This window comes from Silurus meridionalis, chromosome 2 (genome assembly GCF_014805685.1).
Source record: "Silurus meridionalis isolate SWU-2019-XX chromosome 2, ASM1480568v1, whole genome shotgun sequence".
Taxonomy (NCBI): domain Eukaryota; kingdom Metazoa; phylum Chordata; class Actinopteri; order Siluriformes; family Siluridae; genus Silurus; species Silurus meridionalis.
In genome coordinates this window covers 10,926,491-10,934,719 of record NC_060885.1, presented here as the reverse complement: position 1 = coordinate 10,934,719, position 8,229 = coordinate 10,926,491, and positions in this window count along the sequence as shown.

Below are 8,229 nucleotides of genomic sequence, written 5' to 3'. Positions count from 1 at the left end.
CAACAGTAAACAGTAAACAAGTTAGGCATGTTTTTGATTGTCCATAAGTGTCTGTGTGCAGTAAGGTGTGGTGTAAAGTGTCCTTGTGCGGAATGGTGTAGTATAAAAAAAGAATATAAGAAATATGAAATAAATATGAAAAAGAAAATGAAAATATGAAAAGTAAAGTGCACTCTGCTGTGCAAGTCCAGTGTATAATGTGCCGTAGCACGAAAAGTGTGATTGTGCAGGGGAAAAAAAGGGTGATGATGGAGAGTGGGCCAGTTTTAGATCCTGGGTGTTTCCTGGTTTAAACACCGAATGGCCTGCGGGAAGAAGCTCCTCCTCATTCTCTCTGTGTTCGCCTTCAGGGAACGGAAGCGTTTCCCCGAACGCAACAGAGAAAAGAGTCCATTGTTGGGATGGCTGAGGTCCTTCACAATTTTCCTGGCTCTGGTCCTGCACCGCGTGCTGTAGATGTCCTGCAGGTCAGGGAGCTCAGTGTGGATGGTACGTTCAGCTGAACGCACCACCCTCTGGAGGGCTCGTCTGTCCTGCATGGTGCTGTTCCCGAACCAGGAAGTGATGCTACCCGTCAGAACACTCTCAATAGTGCAAGTGTAAAAAGTCTTAAGCACCTGAGAGGGTAGTTTAAAGTCCCTTAAGCGTCTCAGATGGTACAGACGCTGCCGGGCCTTCTTCACCAGGGTGTTGATGTGACAGGACCAAGACAGGTCCTGTGTGATGTGAACACCCAGCGACTGGCAAGCGACTGGCCTTTTACTCTCTTGACTGCCATGAGGATGACTTCGATCCGGGCAGGAGACAATTGTGCCCGCAACACGGTCGAGTCCCACACTATGCCCAAGAAGGTGTTCTCTGCAGAGGAGAAAGCACACTTTTCATCGCGTTTAGTCTTAACCCCAATTCCTTTATATGGGCGAGGAATGACATTTTGATGCCGGACCGCGTGAAGCTTTGATCAAGTTAATACCAACCAATCATCGGGATAATTTAGAATGCGGATGCCCTGAAGCCATGCACTTGGTAAAGATGTGGGGCGAGAGGAATCCGTGGGCTCTGCATTACACGTGCTGGAAGAAGGAACCGCCGAAGTGAGTGCTTTCCCTCGGGAATGGGAGCTCAACCCAGCAGGAGAGGCTGGAGTGGACTCGTCCATCTTCATGCCTTTTGCTAGGTTGGCCTACGAGCCTCACAACCTTTGCCGCCGCTTCGCCTCAGTGAGAGCGGGACCTGAGCCACGAGGGAGATCACTCTCCTCGAAGAGTGCTCTTTGGGAGTGGAGTGTGAGCACTGATTGAGCATGCTCTACTCCCAAGCGAACAACACAAAGCTCATGTGTCTCCCCCCCTATAAAACAGGGGCAAGGAGAGACACAGATGTGAACGTTTGTCTGCTTCTTTGCCATTGCTTGCACAGATTAACACTCAAAGCGTGTACCTGAGCAAACAGAAGATAATGTTGCTACCATCGCTCACTCATTTTGTAGCTTCCTAGTTTACATGACGTTGCCCGCCGAAGACGTCATGACTTGCCTATTGGCCAGATTTTACACAGGATTCAGAGCGTGAACAATGCGAGGCTTTTCCAAAGCATTTTAGCTCGAGTTCCTGAAAGGGAACTATAGTCAGTACTTTTACCAGAGTCTTTGAAAACATGAATATCTGTATTTCTACTTGAGTGAAGGATGTGTGTACTTTTGCCACCTTTAACAGAAACAGATCACTTGAGCATATCTACATTTTTTTATTTTACACAATTCTCTCCCATCATCTTCAATAAGTGTAACTGTGATATAAAGTTTGATGTATGAACATCTTACTTCTTCTCCTACCTTCTTTCCTGACTTTGCTGCACTTTTTTTGGGCTCAAACCTCTGAGCTGCACTTAACAGCATCAGTGCGGAGCTGCCTCTCTTGGCATGCTGTGATCATCATCACTTTCATCTTACTTTCCTGTTATTTGCAAGTGCTAAGCTAGAGCTTTGGGTAATTTAATCATTGCAGGGTCCTGTTCTAATTTCTCTGAGGGCCACCTTTACCTTGAGGCAGAGCGTGAGCTCTCATGCAGATATGTAATTAGGATGTAGAACATAGAAGTGGTTTGGGGACATGCACATTTTTGTACATTTGTTAGTATTAATAAGGAACATACTCTGGATACATTTTCATCACCACTGATGGAAATGATAAAATCACAAAATGCGTAAAAGTTGTCACCTTGTTGTACTGCAAGGCAGTACAAAGCTAATGTACCATATTAACCTATTATAACCAAAAATATCACTGCTGCTGGTCCGCACTGCAATGCTGATAGGAGTGTCTCAGAAGATCACCGTACCTATTATTGAGGAAAAATTCAGCAAAGATTGGAAAGAGAAAACCCCTCCAGAGTGAAACAGTAGGTTAATGAGACTTCAGGGTCTTAGAGCCTTTAGTTCTCAAAGTGAGCAAGCTTTAATATCCTCTTTTCCCATTCGCACTGCTCTTGCTGCCCCATACTCATACTGCTTAATAATTCACACAGAGGACTATTGCCTTCTGCATCCTGGGTCTCGGCTAAAATAACAAATCCACCGTGTCTGCATTGTGCACATTCACAATCTTTTTGCCTTATGGGGCATCACAATAGCTTCATGATTTAGGAGATTTCTTGCCCGAATACATGCAAATGCAAAAAAATCAGGATAATATTCATTCAAATGTTTTCGTTCATAGACATTTGAATAATAAACACTCCTAACAACAATTTCAATTTACTCTAATCTAATCATTAATTTAAATAGTTATTGTTATTTATTAGATTAGGCCATGGTAGATCTAGAGACTCTTTTTTTTAACTCTAGGCACAAAGCACGAGAAATTACCCCAGATGGGATGGCACACACATTCACAAACACATTCAACTATTTCTTCTTCATATTAAAAAAAGGGTAATTTTCCTTATGTGGATAGCCAAATGCCTCCACAAGTTAAAAACTGTCACACACACACACACACACACACACACACACACACACACACACACACACACACACTACTCTGAACCATTTAACAGTGCTTGTAATCATGAATTTTGTTAGAGAGATTGCTCTGAGGCACAAAGTCAATTTACTTGTAGCAGCATTAGATCTTCTGACCATTAGATAAACTACATCTAACAAATGACGTGGCTACAGCATCAATCATCACCTTTATGAAATCTCAGGCCACAGTATAGCAAAGTGTACTTTAGTGTTTAGTGTACTTTGGTGTTTGTTATATCATTAATCCATAACAAGGTTGAATATCAATTACGAGCAGCATTTCTTAAATGCTCTTGACAGAACTATTACTGCAGTAATACATATACAAGGGTTTTAACGATTTAGCCTTAAAGGACAGGAAGTTTAAGTGTGAATTTAACAGTTTTATTACAGCTCTGAAATGTTTACATTTTTATTCACTTGGCAGACCTACAACTGAGAACGAATGGTCTTAAATTGAAAAAAGTTAATCTCTGATAGTTTTGTGATTTGCTCCCAAAATTTAACTCCTAAACTGCCATTTTCTCAAATTACATGTATCATAAAGATTTATTTTTGCATCATTACTTGATCTGACAGAGTACAAGACATACAGTATATACCACTTTCAACCCACTTGTCATAGCATTACCTGTACCCACTAGAGAGCTCTAAAAAGCCATTGGATTAAATTCCATAGGATTATGGAATTAATCTAAGCAATCAGTGAACAATTAATTCTAAACAGCTTTTACTTTTAAATGCTAACATATGCAAAACTGTGAGCTAATGCATCTGGCAACCTGTTGTTTATTAAACACCACACAGTTGATATCCACCTGCAGGCTGCTTTTTATTTCCATTTGATTTCATGGCGCTTTTAACAATGGACACTATCACAAAGCAGCTTTTAAGAAACAAATTGATTCAGGATATACATTTTTATTTACTACATGCATCCCTTTAATCTAAAAGACAGGAGGTGGATCTGGAGGTAGCAGAGCTGAGGATGTTAAGGTTTTCGTTGGGAGTGACGAGGATAAATAGAATTAGAACGTCTCTAGGTTACATATGTAACCCTAGTTCCCCAAGGGAACGAGACGCTGCGTCGTAACAACAGCTCGAAGTTCCTGAATGGGGAAATTAGTTTATTAGAGGGACAGAGCATGTAGGATGTTTTGGAGACAAGGTGAGGGAGGTGAGATTGAGATGGTTTGGACATGTGCAGTGGTGGGACATGGGGTTTATCGGTAGGAGAATGCTGAGGATGGAACCACCAGGAAGGAGGAAAAGAGGAGGCCAAAAAGGGGGTTTATGGATGTGGTGAGGGAAGACATGCAGGTAGTTGGTTTGAAAGAGGCAGATGTAGAGGACAGGGGAGTATGGAGACGCTGAGGTGACCCCTAATGGGAGCAGCCGAAGAAGAAGAAGAAGAAGAAGAAGAAGAAGAAGAAGAAGAAGAAGACATACATCCCTTTTAATATATAGAAATCTTGTGAAGAACCCAACTAGAAATGAAAGTGTGTACAACATGGTCAAAAAGTGCAATTGTGTGAGCAGGAATTTACTCTGATTTGAACAGGAAGACTATTTTATAGATATTCACTGATGGAAACTTGAGTGCAAAACTGTTTTGGCAGCTGAATTCTAAACCATTGCAGCAATACATTGGCAAAAAATTTTATGGTTTCTAAATGGTGCCATTTATAGTAATCCACAGAAAATAATAGTAAATGCACACAATTTACAATAAAAAATATATTGTAAACTTGCTTAAAACATACAGTACTATGTTTTAAACCCAGGATTACAGCATCAGGCCACTGTTTACATAACTGAACCATTATTTAACCCTGAGATCTAATATAATTTTAGTTGGAGCCAAGTCCTGATATTAAACAGCTTTAATAAATTCTGAACCTTTCATCATGTTTTTTCATTATATTATCAGGAGTTTTGAAAATGATTTTTCAGCCTGAGTGATAGTTCTGTTTACCACATCTTCCAAACTTTAATTAAATTGTAGCCTGGTAAACAGTCTTATAGTATTGCCTTCTCTGAAAAGGACACAGAATAAGGCAATCATTATTATGCTACTTTCTAAAAGGAACTAAATTTATCTTAGGAGCACAATCACTCGACTGATATGCTCAGGCTGTTCAGCATTTTAAAAGAAAAACAGGGCAATAGGGTTTTTTGGACTGTTTTATCTCTAGTTATTTGTTTTCATTATAATATTGTCCATATAGTCATTAATAATCATGTATATGTACATGACTACAAGATAGTCACTAATATTACCTCATCAGCTATAATTATCAATGAACCAGAGGTTGCAATTAAAAAGGCATGAACTGAGCATAATTTTTGTTTACAAAAGCTGCTACTAAATCAAAGTCACCCGAATCTAAAAAGACTAAGGTCATTGTACAGATTAATTATAAAGCCAATCTGTTCAGGTAGAAGGACAATAAATTAACCAATAGCACACTTTGATGTTAGAAAAAAACAATCTTTGTGGCACCATCCACCTTGCCATGAAGGTATTTGTTATGGTCTACATCATAAAAATTGCACTAATTACACTGTTGACTAATTACATAATGATTAAACAGAACTGTTACTAATTGGATAATGCTCATGCAAGCCTATGCCTGTTCTGTACTATTTGTCATGCTCTGATGATGGTCTAGTCAGATGATTTCCATAAGCACAATTGAGGAAGCAGGTTTTGGCTAGTGTGTAAGGTAAATAACTATTTGCTCTCAACCTGAAAAGCATTTAGCATACAGTCAAGTCAAGTAAAGTCAAGAAGCTTTTATTGTCATTTCTACCATATATAGCTGACGCAGTACACAGTGAAATAAGACAACGTTCTTCCAAATCCCTGGTGCCACATTAAACAACATAGAGCTACATCAAACTACACAGAGGTACATAACAGAGCACCGAGTTGGGGACTAAAGTAAGTGTCCTCACCACATACAGTGAATCGTGTGCAACTGACTGCAAACAGTGCAGACAAAAACAGTGCAGACAGACAAAACAAAAAAGTGTGGGACAGATACTCAAAACACCAAATAGCGCCGACCAGTAAACCTATTGTATAATATGATTATAAAATAATGTGTAATATATTATACAGTATTAAAAACCCTGTGTTCTCATTTGCAAATCTTTTGTTTCTTTTCCAATCACACTCTTCAACCGGAATTGTAAAGTGCATAACCCTATTAAGTTATACGGTCTATTTAGCAGCTATTTTACTCATGAATGAGATTTTAAGGATCCTGTTGAGAGGTCTGTGGTTTCAAATCTGAATTAAAGCACATGGCAAAATGAATGAATATGATTTATGTGAGGTTAAAGCCAAAAAAAGGTCTATGGCCTTTTTTTTTAGAGCGGTATGTAAAATGAAGTAAAATGAATATAACTTGGACAGAGTGGAATCAATACTGTATGAAAACATTCGAATAAGTATCATAAATTGAAAACAAGATCTCAGAGCAAAAGCCAAAATATGGATTATGGCAGTTTTTTTTTTTTTTAGAAATGTTTTTTTTTCCAGCATCTTGCTGGTTAAGTTTGCTTTTGGTATAGTGGAAATTCATGATGTTACTTTTCCTGACAGAAATTTGTAAACAGAATTTTTCCAGCAACCTGATACAGAACAAACCAGCTAAATTAGAAAAGAGTTGATGTGATCATCAGAGCTGAATTTCATGTAAACATTGTTCATCGTGCAGGATTGGGTTCACATTTTCAAACAAAGTGGTGTCTATTTATATGCTTTTTTAACAAGTAATAAAAGAAGGGAAGCAGCTAAGAAATCTCAAAGGGTAGCAGAAAAGTGCCACTTCATAGTGTAATTTAAAGTGGTACTGAATTCCAGCTGGCTTTTAGTGGGAAGATGCATTATAAAGTGTGACACCGGGTGTACAGATGTTTGCCAACAACATCGCAATCAATTCAGTCATTAATTAGGCAAGCTTGTGTTTTCCATCTTCCTTCTCTCTTTATCCCCTCCTCATATTTGTGTGTATGCATGTTAGAGCATGTTTTCCCTCTATAGACCGACTGTCACATGTGCCTAATCAATCTTGGCAAACTGAGGCAATGCAACCGAGCAAGTCATTAGTATTCACGGATGCGACAAATCGAGCTGACCTTGTACCCCGCTATGAATATGGAACACATGTCTTCCTTAAGACAGATCACTTGTTCAGCTGCCTACCTTTGTTTCTTTTCCCTTCACATTATTGAACTGCTCTAACGCTTAAATCATTATAAAGCTAGTTTAGCTATTATTCTTAAACTAACTTTTAGCATATCTGCTTTTCTCATTTATGCTCCGCAACTCTAATTGTAATTTTTGGCCTGTTGATGGCTAGAAAAACAGACAGTTTTTATGCTTTGTATCCAGTCACCTTCAGTAACCACATCATTTAAGCACAGTGAATAATCCTGAGCATCTCCTGGGAACACTGGGTGTATATGTATATACACCTTTATTTAATCCTTCACACCGATGACCAAAGAAACATGTTTTTGTGTCGTGAAAAAATCAGAGGACCTGGAAGAAACCCACATGGGCACAGTGAAAACACATAAAACTCCACACAGACAGTATCCGAAGCTCAGGATCAAACTGAGATCCATGGAAATGTGAGGTGGCATTTCTACACGCTACACCAGCATGCACTCCTGAAATTGTGTAGCCTTTAGAACACTCTCAGAAAAAAGGATGGCAGTCTTATCTTTCACTTTGAAACATGGATATTGTTTACCCTTAGAAAAGATGTAAGAAATAATTCTACCATAGACACACATTGGTCTTGGTAAATTATGTATGGCCATGGCTTTGTCAGAGAGTTTTACATGCACAGATTTTGACAAGAAGTCAGACCTTTATTTGGTCTTGATCTCGTGCTGGCCTTGACGTCATTAAGACTATTCTTCCCTAGTCCTGGTCTTGGACTTGACAATAGTGATCATGACTACAATACAACTTTTTAAAGTAAAGCGTTTCAATTTCTTTCTCTGATTCCTTGTTGAATAGGCGTCTTCGCTTGGTGGCACACTTCCTGCTCAATGCGCATTGCGGAGGGTTGCCAAGTGACACACAAAGACAAGAAGAGTAAGAAAGTAAAAGTTTCTCTCTCTCCAAAGTTTTTTTTATTTTCAGAAAACTAAGATAATATTCACTACCAAAACCAAGTATTCAA